The 12,267-nt window shown below is 46.2% G+C and overlaps 1 long non-coding RNA gene across 1 annotated transcript; it reads left to right on the top strand.

Annotated features, from left to right (window-relative positions):
* The first annotated feature begins 986 nt into the window (after positions 1–986).
* LOC121110979 lies at positions 987–3,561 on the top strand. Its single transcript, XR_005860446.1, has 3 exons — positions 987–1,122; positions 1,738–1,933; positions 3,415–3,561. It is a non-coding gene; the product is annotated as an uncharacterized LOC121110979 (long non-coding RNA).
* Positions 3,562–12,267: the final 8,706 nt, after the last annotated feature.

Below are 12,267 nucleotides of genomic sequence, written 5' to 3'. Positions count from 1 at the left end.
ATGTCAATTTTCCCGTTTGATTAAAGTGCCAGCAGGCAATTAATAACTTAATGCATTTTAAAGTACTTTTGGAAAAGTAATTTGAATAGCCAAACTTGTATATTTGAATTGATTGTTGCAGAAGATTTAACACACGTTCTTAAATCACAGAACCTTGTAAAGGACAAATGAAGAGTTGCAGAAGAAGTAGGTACTGTCCAGCACTGTCTCCTCAATGCAGAGGGTCCCCTAGGGTAGGTGCCCCCTTGCCCCGGGAGAGGTTCAACCCAAGGTTTTTTGGGACTGTGGGTGTAGGACTGCAGAAGGAGAAGGGTTTGCGTTGGCTGGACTCCCTGGAAATTAGTTCCTTAGAAAGCCCTCAGGAAGGGAGCTGCTGGGACGCCTCCAATCCCAGCACAAACTCTAACCACACCAGCTCCAGTGGTGAGTCCCAAAGGGCCCATTATGGTTGTTCAAACCATTGCGTTGTCCATACCCACATTCTTAATCACATCCATGTCCACGTTCACGCTCATCCCTATGTCCATATTCATGCCCGTACCACTGTCAATGCCCAGACCTGTGCCCATACCCATCACCATCCCCATTCCCTTCATCATGCCATCCCCACGCCCATACCCATCATCATTCCCGTTGTCAAACCCTTCCCCATACCCAAAGCCATATCCATACCCTTACCCGTGCCCATACCTATGCCCACCCCTATGTCTTTCCATGGCTTGCACCCATGCACAGCTCAGCAGGACCAGCTCTGTATAGCCACCTCCTGAGAATCCAACTCTTTGCTTGCACAGAAACCAAGACTACAGCTGGCAGAGACCTCACCAGGCCACCCAATCCATGTCTGTTGCTCAGGTAAGAGCAGTGATATCTCAACCAGAAAGAAACGTGTCCAACTGACTCATAACGCCTTAGCTCACATCTTTATCTGCTTTTAATTCAGTCTTGGAACAGCATTGTTCAACATTATTTTACTGTTTCTTTTAAGAAAAATCATTAGCAATTTTATCACACCTCTTTGCAGAACTAACAAACGTCTTCCTTGCATTGTCCAGCTCTGGGATACAAGGGCTGATACCATGACAGGGAGCCATGAATTCCATCTGATGCCTCCATCTTCTGGTAAGAGATTATTTTTCTCAGTGCTGAGCTGACTCTTCAGAAGGTCTTAGTGCAGACTTGGAAAGAAGTTTGGGGTCTCAGGAGGGGAAGGAGCCGTGATTCTTGTCATGGCTATCAGTGTTTCACACATCTGAGAGCGTGGCGTGCCCCAGCTGAGAACTTCAATTCACTTAGTGCAAGATGAAATGGCAGCTGCGTTGCATTGATAAAAATATAATAATCACGATGAAATAATAGGATTAATGCCAGCTATTGCTGTTTCACCAAAAGGTCATTTTGACAGATGTAAGATTTATCAGGAAGCATCAAAATATCAGATTTGTTTTTGATATTTTTAAGGAGAGGGCACTAAGAAGGAGAAGTAGGGAAGCTGAGCATCCCAGGACTGCTCTGGGCTCTGGCGTTTGTCTGGAAGCAGCCCTGGGTCTGCAAACACTGTGACTGGTGCCAGGCTCTGCTGTCCTGCTGAGAAACTGAGTCTTCTGTTGTGTTTTCTGAGAATGTTGAACCTACTGTGTCCCAGCACTGTGACAGGACCATGTTTGGGGATGTCGCCATTGGCTTCCTCAAATCACCGCAGCTCACTTCCCGTTGAGTTGGGACTCCATTTTTCAGATCCCATGGATCCCACGGACAGCGCTGCCCTCGATCAGACCCAAAATTCACCTCAGGAGGCCAAAAGTTTGAGGAGATGAATGGTCTGGGTTGATTGCCTCTCCTACTCACCCAGGCTGCGACCTCACTGCTGTGCATCGTTTCCAGCTCAGCACTTGAGAACAGAGCCCAGCTGAAACCAGCGCACCCCAGTATGGTGAGTGGAGCAGGGGGAATTGTGTTGGGTTTGTTTTGCAAATGAAAAATGCTTTCCAGCAGAAGCAAGAAGTGGCTTTAGAATTAGTGGCTGGTGTGGGACTTGCAGCCAAGGAACTGCTCCCCGCTGCTCCCAGATCAAATGCAGTGCGGAGCCATAGGGCACCAACCCACCTCCAACCACAAGGAGTGACCCGAGGAGGACAGGCAAAATCCCCAAATCTCAAAATAATTTAAACAGAGATATCCCAGTAATCAGATCTGCAACACCATAAAGACAGCGTCACTCAGTGTGAGATGGATTGCATTTTCCCTGCTGCTGTTTTCCAGCTAGATTGAACAGGTCCAAAACCTTTCTTTCCCTAAATTTCATTGCAAACAGCTATTCTCTGAAAGGCATTGATGGATTGTGAGTGTTTCTTAAAAGCAAAGCAGGGAAAAGCACTGTGTAATTTAACATGCAGAGGGTGTACGTGTGTGGGTGACACATTCATCTGGAGCAGTGCACACACTGGTGCCTCCATCACTTTGGGACTGCAGGGGTGCCCACTCAGAACCATCAAGCACAGCCCCAGTGCACCATGAGCCCAAAGCAGGCAGGAGGAGATGCAGTTCTGCTCCTCTCCAGGGCCAAGGCACTTGGCTGCAGGGAGCCTGGCTGCGTTGGAAACGGGGCCAGACTCTAAACAGGGGCTTAATCCGGGTTAAAATTAAATGGGCTTAATCTGAGTTTAATCTGAAATAATACCTCCGGTATTTGGATGCATCGATGCTTCCCCGAAGGGCCAAGGGGCAGTGACGTTGGGCAAGCCAGAGGTGCACAGCATCCATCCCACTGCAGGTGGTCCTGCTCTCAATCTGGCCATCAGCTGTGACAGGGACACCTCTTGGTGCAATCTATAGAAAGCTTGGAGTTTGAATGTTTGCGGGTTCAAGACGTGCCCATGCCTGTGTTACTTCCTGCTGGAGCTGCTGACAGTCCCAGACCACGCAGGTGAAGCTGCAGGCAGCACTTGGCTAGGGATCCAGCACCTGAAGGCAACACATGGATCCAGAACCTGGAGCTGATGCATACCCTGATGAATGTATCAGGGCTCCCACACTGCCCTTGCTTGGTTGTCTCTTGTTTAATCCAAGCAGGCCCTGGACTATCCCCATAAGCGAGCACCATGTGCAGCATGGAAAACCCTGACCTGCTCAGAAAGGAAAGGAGCAGGATTCAAAAACCTTCCAAATCCTGCCACAGTGCCTTCTCTCCTCTTTTTTCACCCACCCTCTTCATGCCTCTGGGGACAGGGTGAGGATAAATCATAGAAAGGGATGGAGCTGAGAAAGGAATCAGAAAGATGATCAGAACCTGGTGACCCTAAGCATGGGAGCTAAACCCCCACATTCCCACATGCTTGGGGAAGGAAGATCTGCAGCAATTTGTGCCATCTCGTGGAATATTTCTGCTTTCTTATGGTCAAATCCTACCCTTAGGGTGCTCCATGTCTCAACCAATGGCTCCCAGCCTGCTGAAAATAAAGGACAGCCCCATGGACATCCCTGCAGCCCTGCTGGGAACCATCCCAGGAGGTCAGCCCAAGCTTCGTGCTGGGCTTTGTGCACCCAGCTCACAACAAATGTGGTCCCAGCCGGGTGTCCTCAATCCTGCTGTGACACATTTAGGTGAGTATTGCTCCCTGCAGCATCCCACTGCTCTGACAGCTCCTGCGGAGAGAGAAGTTACACAACTTTGCCTTCCTTTTTGTTTGGTGTTTGGTGTGCAAATGCATGCTCCCTGGAAAATAATATATATTGTCTTGAGGATTTATGTATCACCAGCTGCAATTTATGAGATTCTACAAGCTCTGCTGGTAGCTTTGTATAGCGGAGGTTTCATTTTAGTGTCATCAGCCACAGATTATGACTGCAAGGGGTGCCTGTCTTTAATCTCATTTTTGAAGGAATTAATGTTATTAGTTTTGATGAATTAATGGTATTTAGGTGTGCAAGGTTAGCATGAATTAATGTCCACCTATTTCTGTTGTGTGGCTGACTATTGTGAAAGGACTCCGGTAAGCAATCTTTACATAGTCTCCTTTTTTTCCTTCTTCCTCTTCATTCTTTTGTAATGCTCTTTTAGGAGCTTAAAAATAATGTTTGGGATTTGTTTCTTTTTAAGTAAAAAGGAAATATTGTCTCTGTTCCCCTGGGCAGAGCTGATATTAACTCAGCCAACTAAGTCACCGAAGGCCAACGAGCGCTAGGAGCCCAACCAAAGCGCTTGGCTTTACCAGGGGTGCAGGTGCAGGAATCATTTGTGGCACACTTAATATTTACCTGGGCTTAGGTGCAACCAGAGATACCTAAAGCCATTTTTCCTGGTGCCTGTACGAGTCATTGATTCATTAATGTTGGAAGAGGCCACTAAGACAATCAAGTCCAACCATCAACCCATCACCACCATGCCCACCAAAGCATGTCACTCAGTGCAACATCTACCCTTTTCTCGCACACTTTGAAGGACAGTCACTCCACCACCTCCCTGGGAAACCTGTTCTGATGCCCTACCACTCTATCTGAGAAGGAATTTTAACTCATATCCAACCCAAACCTTGCCTGGTGCAACTTAAAGTCATTACCTCTTGTCCTTTCACCTCCTCTCACAAATGAGATCCCCAAACCTGATGCTGCTCCCCAGTCTCTGTGCTGATTTTGCTCCCATGGGTCCTTTGAGGTCCCCTGAAGGATGAAGGAAAGGATGCTCAGGGAGGACACAGGCAGCCTACAATAGGAAATCACAGAGCACAGTGCCACCACCACCATTCACATCAGCACCCAACTCAGGGCCTGATGGAGAGAACCTGTGAGTACAAAGTGAAAACTGGGGATGTTGTGGGACGCTACAGGGTGAGGTTGGGCATGGACACATGGTACTATCTAAGTAATCTGTCTTCCCATGACGCTGGGAAGCAAAATGGGCTCTTGGAGAAGGTGGCCAAATGCCTTCAGTCCTTCTCAGAGTAGCATGCATCGCTCTCTGGTCGTGTTTCTCTCTTTCCAGGAAAGGAAACCTGAGATTTCAATGAAAAAGCATTTACCAGGGAAATGCATTATATGATAGGTTGCTTTCTCTGGTATAGGTATATTTAGGAATAACTAAAAGCCTGTGTAGAACTGCCTTGAGCTGTTCTTTAAGTTAATTATCACTTCTTTTGGTACAATGAATGGCTGTTCAATGACACTGTCAGTGAGTGGAATGAACCAAATTACTTTAATTATGGAGTAATTGCACAGAGTGATGGTAATTAAATCTTGATCAGTTTAAGTGAGTGAATTAATTGCTCCAACTTGGAATGCACACCGCAGCAAGAGGAGTTGTTTTGTAGTTTAATTAAGACCAGCCACTAAATTCTTATCATATCTAAAATGCAGACAATTAATGAGTTTGATTCTGTTCTCACCTTAATAGGAACTAGGACAGAATGCATGCTGAGAAAGGTAGCCGTGGTAGCAAAATGACAGAAAATTTAATATTCCTGTCAGTTGCAGAGATGTATTAGTTGCACTCTTCGCTTTGCCTTCCAGTGAAATGTGCAAATAGAAATATTTCCATATAATTAGCTTCTGGCCCCATTTTGTTTCAATACTCACTGATCTTCTAAACGGGAGACATTTCCTAACTTGTTAATGTTTTAAACTTCAGCTGCCTGTGTTCGCAGGTGACTTTTAGCACCTTCCTCCAGTATCGTCCATCATTCTGCTCCTGGTGGGACCCACATTTGGCAAACAAGCTCACAGCCGCCTCTTGCCCTATGCCATGTGTAAGGAAGTTGCAATAATTTCACTGTGTGAGTAGTGCAGTTTGCTCCTTAATGACATGGCCACCTTCTGCCCCACATGACAGCCTTGCAATTCACCTTGTCTTGTTGTGTTCACTGCTTCTCTTTTCTCTCTTACCATGGTAGGGACAGATGTGGATGACCTTCCCAATGGGAGGCTGGGTTGGAGAAGGATCTGGGTTATTCTTCTTCTTCAGTGAGAAGATAGGAGCTGGAGAAGGCCATGATTATAGAAGGAGAGGGACCCGATGAGGATGCTCACCTTGCACGTGTCTCTATTCACAGGGCACTGGGTCACCCTGCCCTCAGCACAGGGACCTTCCTCCATCCTTGCTGTGTACCCAGAACAGAGCGTTTTTTGGCCTTGTCAGCTCATTCATCTATTGGTGATGGCTTCCATCAGGCCACTCCGATTGACGCTTTAGCCAAGTCTTTACAGGATTATACACATACATTGTGACAGCCAGGAAGCTGAACCAAACCAGAGGAAAGGCTAAGCAGAAGGCAAATGAGGAATTAAGAGCTGGTCCTTGAGTCTGAGGGTGATATTTCAATGCTGTTACCTACTTTGCAATGAAAATGTGTTTTAATCAGTTTGTCTCTATGGCCTGTAAATTAAAATGCATGGTAATTTAATTGCATGCTTTTTACCCATCATTCCTGAACCACTTACTCGCTTTCCTTTCAGATGGGCATCTTGGTTGCCTTGTGGCTTCTCACCACCAGTCCCACCCTGCCTGCCTAGGGAGGGGACATTGCACTGAGATGGAGAAGTTGAAACTCCAACCCACAGTTGCTTGCCATACAGGAAATACTACTGAAGAGACACTTGAATATAAAGAAGAATTTTTCCAGCAGATGATGCAGCCATGGGTTCAAAGCAGTGAATACAAGCTTATGTCATGGAGGAGGTAAAAGCTGGGGAAAAGACCTTGGAATGATACCAAATGGCACGGGTGGCTTAAAGGTGTGTTTAAATAATAAAATGCACACCTGCCAGACCTACATATGCACATAACAGAGAGCTACATCCTTCCCTAAGGGTGTGATGAGGCATTAATTTACTCTGCAGAGAACCTGATGGAGGTGTGATAGGAAGCTGAGGCTGTCATCTGCGACTTCATTCCCATTGATGTCTCCTGATGGACCTTGTAGAGGCAATGGTGGCAGCCAGACTGCTATTGCTTAAGTCACACAGAAATTCAAGAGGGTTTCAAATAATTAACTGGAAATTGTGCTTGTGAAGCTCTGAATTTAGCTTTGGCCAAATACAGCACCCTTCAAATATGGGAAAGGTATACATTGGAGTCAGGTCGAGAGGCTTGGCCTGACTAGGATCAAGTGCTTGTCACCGCTGAAAGCCTTGGGAATTCATTGGCAAAAGCCTGTATTTAGCATGCTTCATTATTACTATTATATCATTTTTACCTTTTATCTTTTCCCTACCGCTTTTCTTCAAAACTTGTAGAGCTGTTGTGTTCTCTCTTATACAATAGCAGTGTTCTGCCCAGTTGGCCATGACATGCTTGCTTTTGCTCCAGTATTCCCCATCCCTTTAGGATCTTGGTGGCATTCCCAATGCTCCCACCTCCCCGCTCAGCTGCGTGCCTTGGGGATGGGCACACCTACCAGAGCTAATTCCCTGCTGAGTGATGCCTCCACTGATTGGAATTGCCTTCGGCAGGACATGGTCTTTTGGAAAGGAGAGAAAGAACCTGCCGAATTAGATATATTTCCCCATCCATTTGTAAGATTTCATGCAGCTAATTCAAATTCATGGCTCTCGTGGCTGCCATGACAAAATCATAGCCGTATAGATGGCCAAAGGATTCCCATTTGTAAGGATTTTTGGTCCCCTGAGGCACGATCAGCTTCTGCTAAGGACAGGAGCCACAGAAGGGATTTAGACAGCAGTATCCTCCTGCTCCCTACCACCACCAAACACACAAACCAATTTCCACTTTTTTTGCAAAGTCAAGTCTTACTGTTTTACTGAAATAACTTGGCCACCCAATGAGGGCTCACTGTCTAGCATCACAGCTCTTTATCTTACTGCTTTTTCTTCCTTTGTTAGTAATTTTGCTCATGAACTGTGGAGTCTCATTGGTGCGTGACATCTGACAGGGATGAATATGTTGGAAAGCAGTTGCATCCAGAGGATATTTGAGGGTAGAAGAAACTATCTGGGTTCTCTTGGGAACATTTTTTGCTTGCATTAGACTGGAAGGTGCTGCTGCTTCTTTTTGATGGTACTTTGGTCACCCAAGGATTTGTAGCAGCCTTGGGGTGCAAGCAGCAGCAGCAACTTACTTCCATCCTGGCAGGTGTTGTTGGTTGGCTGGGAAATGCCAAATCGCTTTGTTCCCCATTTCCTTGGAGTTGGCTAAAACCCCAAATTCTGATTCTTATCTTTCTGTCAATATCTCCTGAGATGGAGGTTCCCTGTAAGGAACTGTGCATGAATAGCTCTAATCCCATGCAGCCGCAGCGAGCTTTTCCTTCATTTGCTGAATGTATGAAATCCATATGTCATCAATCTCTTTCTGGTGGCTGTTGCCTGTTTCCAAAGCTTAAGTCCCTGGCATGAAGCTGGGAGCACAAGGGCCAAAGCCCCGGAGCTTGCCAGCACAGGCTTCCACCTCCTGCTTCTCCCGCTGCAGCTGGGTCATTGCCTGGCCTCCAGCACCACTGAGGAGCTGAGGACACAGAAAATTGGTGTTTCTGCCAGATGTATGGGTCCTGGGCAACACCACACCAGCCCTTTGTGGACATTGTCTCTGTGTCAGCACCTGGTTTGGGCTTTCTGAATCACTCTGCAGAGGCTGGGCAAAGGAAATGGGGAAATGTGACTGTTTTGGGGAACAACTCAACCTGCTGCAGTGGGAATGAGAAGAGAAAAACAAGAGAGGCCAGAGAAGGGAAAAGGGAATGAAATCCAGAAAGGTCTGGTGGTGGTCAGGGTGGGGGGAGAGCTCCCATGGGGTCAGAGCCCCTCTCCTGTTAGCTTTGGGAGATTTGGGTAGCTTACTTTATTTTAGTCCCTTACGACACATTTACATAAAGCTGCTTTGGGCTGAGTGCTTCTTAGTGCTGGTCTCTGCTCTATTTAAACATAAATGTTTTAAAGTGCACAGATAGGTCTTTAACAGGAAAAAAAAAATTCCATGTGAATTACATTTATTTCTTGTTTACCCACACAGCTCCAGCCAACACTTATCAACAGATTAACTTTCACTAAAGTTTCTATGTAATATGGTTCAAAAAAACACTTGAAGTGCAGATTCTATTAGTTCCTGACCTTATGTTTTAAGAGGAAGAAAGTGGCTTTACGCTCCATGAAATGTGTTAATGCATGGATAGAAGCCCTCTTATCCTCCTGCTTACATTAGGTCCAATCAGGAGAATGGATTATGTTTTTAATAATCTGACATTAGTCTTAAAAGTAATATTTAAGGCATTAGTCTCCATAACTAGTGCAGCGTATTCAAAGCTTTCTCTTTGTGTGTATGAGCACACGGGTGCGTTAAAACATATGTTTATGGAACAATGCATTAGCCCAAACTGCCCAACTCTATGGGGATAAATTGGGGCAGCAGATTACTGCTGACATCACTTTTTCATTTAAAGGCAGAGGGAAGATTTGATGGCCATTTTAAAACTGCTTATGGAGGGCAGGGATTAGAGGCTGTTGGAAACAGGTTTCCTCTCCTCCCAGCCTTGGTCTCCTGGAGCTCCATGGACTTGAGGAGCAGATGCTGCTTTATAGGGTGGCATAAGGCCAAAGCCAACAAGTGGTGGCACTGGATATATGTCAGGGTCATCTGTTATGTATGGGGCTGGACTGCTATCCCTGCCATAATCCCACAGACACTCCGCACAGGACATCAGCAGAAACGTGGGGTCTCCAACTCAAAACCCAAATGCATTAAGAAAAAAAAGCTAAGTGGTTCCTGCTGGGCTGGGAACTGAGGTACCCTGGCACTGAACCCCACTGGATAGACCCAGGCTGGATGGGGCCTGAGCAATCTGATCCAGTGATTGGCAACCCTGCCCATAGCGGGGAGTTGGAACCGGATGATCTTTAAGGTCTCTTCCAAACCGACCATTCTGTGTTTCCATTGCTCTGTGATTCTATGAATCTACCTTCTGTTTGCCCACACGTGGCTGTAGGAACATTTAAAGTCATCTCAAGGCCTAGTGTCCTCTGCATCTGCTAGAAAAGGCAAAAAGGAGCTGGAAGAGGAACAGGGGATGTTAGGAGGAGAAAGTCCTGGAAGGAGGCCATCAAAACGCAGCACAAGCTGCCAGCCCAGGCACATTTCTCCAGCATTTCATTGCCTTCCCTCAGGACCTCACCTTACTGCTAGGTGTAGTTTATCTAATTGCAGCTTTTAGCACTTCAGGCTCACTTTGCCTTTCTCTGCTCAATTAATCAGCCTGCCACCATCAGAAATCTTCTCCTCATGTGGTACTTACAGTCTGAGGTCAACTTACCGCCTACCCTTCTCTTTGCTAAACTGCAGATTGCTAAATGTAACAGCAGGGATGTTTTTTGTTTTTTTTTTTCTTGCACCCCTACTGCTGCTTGCAGCAATTTTCTGACCTCCCTTGTGCTAACAAGTCTCCTTGGGAAGTCTGCCCTGAGCCCAGCTCTCCAGCACTGCTGCATAGGAACACTGCTCCACACCTGCTGTCTCTTGGGGCAGATGTACTCGCTTGCGTGGAGCTGATGCCAAAATGCTTTGTTCTTCATCCCCAGAGCATCCTCTATTTTCACACCTCCTGCTCTGAACCCCTGTGAGAGCAAGCCTCCAAATTGCAATGAGCCCCCAGCTTTTGCTCAACAATGTTGTCTTTGCAGCATATGTGCAGTAATGTTGTTTTGAGGTGGAAGGGCAATCCACAAGCTCTCCAGCCACTGCACCTGCCTACTTGGAATGAATTCCCCAGTTGGCACTTGCTTGCAGCTGGTCCTGGGCTGGGAGAGCAGCTCCGAAACCCACTCACTGCATGCATGGGAGTAAGGAGTGGAGATGGGCAGCTGCTTCCTTTGACTGCAACCAGGGGAATTTGGCTCTTCAGTTTAATTCTATGATGGGAGAAACTCAAGCGAGCCAAAGCAGGTGGGAGGCGGAACATCATAGAATCAAAACATCCCAAGTTGGAAGGGACCCGTAAGGATTGAGTCCAACTCATAGGATGGTAGAAGAGATGTGAGCCTGAGGAGTTCTCCATCCTGCCTGTGGTGTCTTCCAGAGAATAACAGGAGTGCTTCCCTTGAAGTGAAAACTATAGACAGGGTTTTATGTGTGTGTACAAAACTTAAATGATTTTTTGAGGTTCTTCTTGCAGTTCTCCTGGTGGTCTTTCTAGTCAGTCAGGTGCAACTTACACAAAACCAGCCTAGATAAGCTAATAGATATCCCCATGAAAGGCAGTGCATATCGTATTGCTTGCTAGCTATTTTCACGAACAATCAGTAGAGATTATACTGCTTTCTGCAAAAGGTTTTTTTGGGAAGGTCAAATTGTATGCCATTATTTCATACTTAAAAGTGAAAAAATCCACAGGGTTCCTTAAAATTAGGGGGGAAAAAAAGTGTAATTATCTCATATACTGCAAAAGAACTGCTTATGTTGATTGAGCTGTTGCTTGTTAGCTCATGAAACTTATCAAGTCACCAAGCAGCAATGCCTTTGGCCCCAGCAGTAATGACAGTGCAGGCTGGTCAGACCACCTTGGGTCATGGTGCACCAGTTCTGCCCTTTGTTCTGCTAATAGCATGCACCAATATCCACACAGCAGACCCTGATGCTGTCCCTATACCCTGCAAGAAGTTTCCATTCCTTTCATAGCACGGATTCAGGCACATCTGTGGAAGGCAGGAAATTTTGTTTGTGGTTAAATCTTTTGCAGGATTTTCTTTAAAGGCCTAAATGTCAACAGCAAGAGCCAAATTCTGCTTTCGGTGACAGGGAATCAGGAGGAAATCAGCTGGAGGCAGTGAGGGATGCTGAATTTCCCTCAGCGTAAGCAGAAGCAGAGTTCAGTCCCCAGCACTTAGCTATTTTCTGCACCAGCAATTCTGGCCTTAGAAAAGTGAGGTGCATTTATCTCATTTTGGCTTGTGAAGAGGCTGAAAATGCTGGGCCACAGAAAGAAAAGAAGTCTGAGGCTTGTAAATTGTAAGCAATGGCAACAACAGGTGCACTAACCTAAATGCAGGCGTCACAGTATCTGCTGACCACGTAACACTGCAGTCACCTTATCCTGGGCTCCGAGATGCAAGAGAGGAGGAGGAGGAGGCTGTAGAAGAGGTTCCCTCTAGTTAACAGAAGGTTTTGAAGGTCTCAAGGACTGCCCTGCCTAGATATTGTTTCTTTTCATTCATCCTTGAAGTAACAGTTCTAGGAAACATCACTATGTCTGCCTTGGCCTTGTGATTTATGTTACGTGTTGTTTGGATGTGACTGTCAACACCCAGTTGTTGTTATAAAGGTGTTCAGGG

This window comes from Gallus gallus, chromosome 5 (genome assembly GCF_016699485.2).
Source record: "Gallus gallus isolate bGalGal1 chromosome 5, bGalGal1.mat.broiler.GRCg7b, whole genome shotgun sequence".
In the NCBI taxonomy this organism is placed as follows: domain Eukaryota; kingdom Metazoa; phylum Chordata; class Aves; order Galliformes; family Phasianidae; genus Gallus; species Gallus gallus.
Note: the sequence above shows the minus strand (reverse complement) of the source record. Positions and strands in the feature narration are given on the sequence as shown.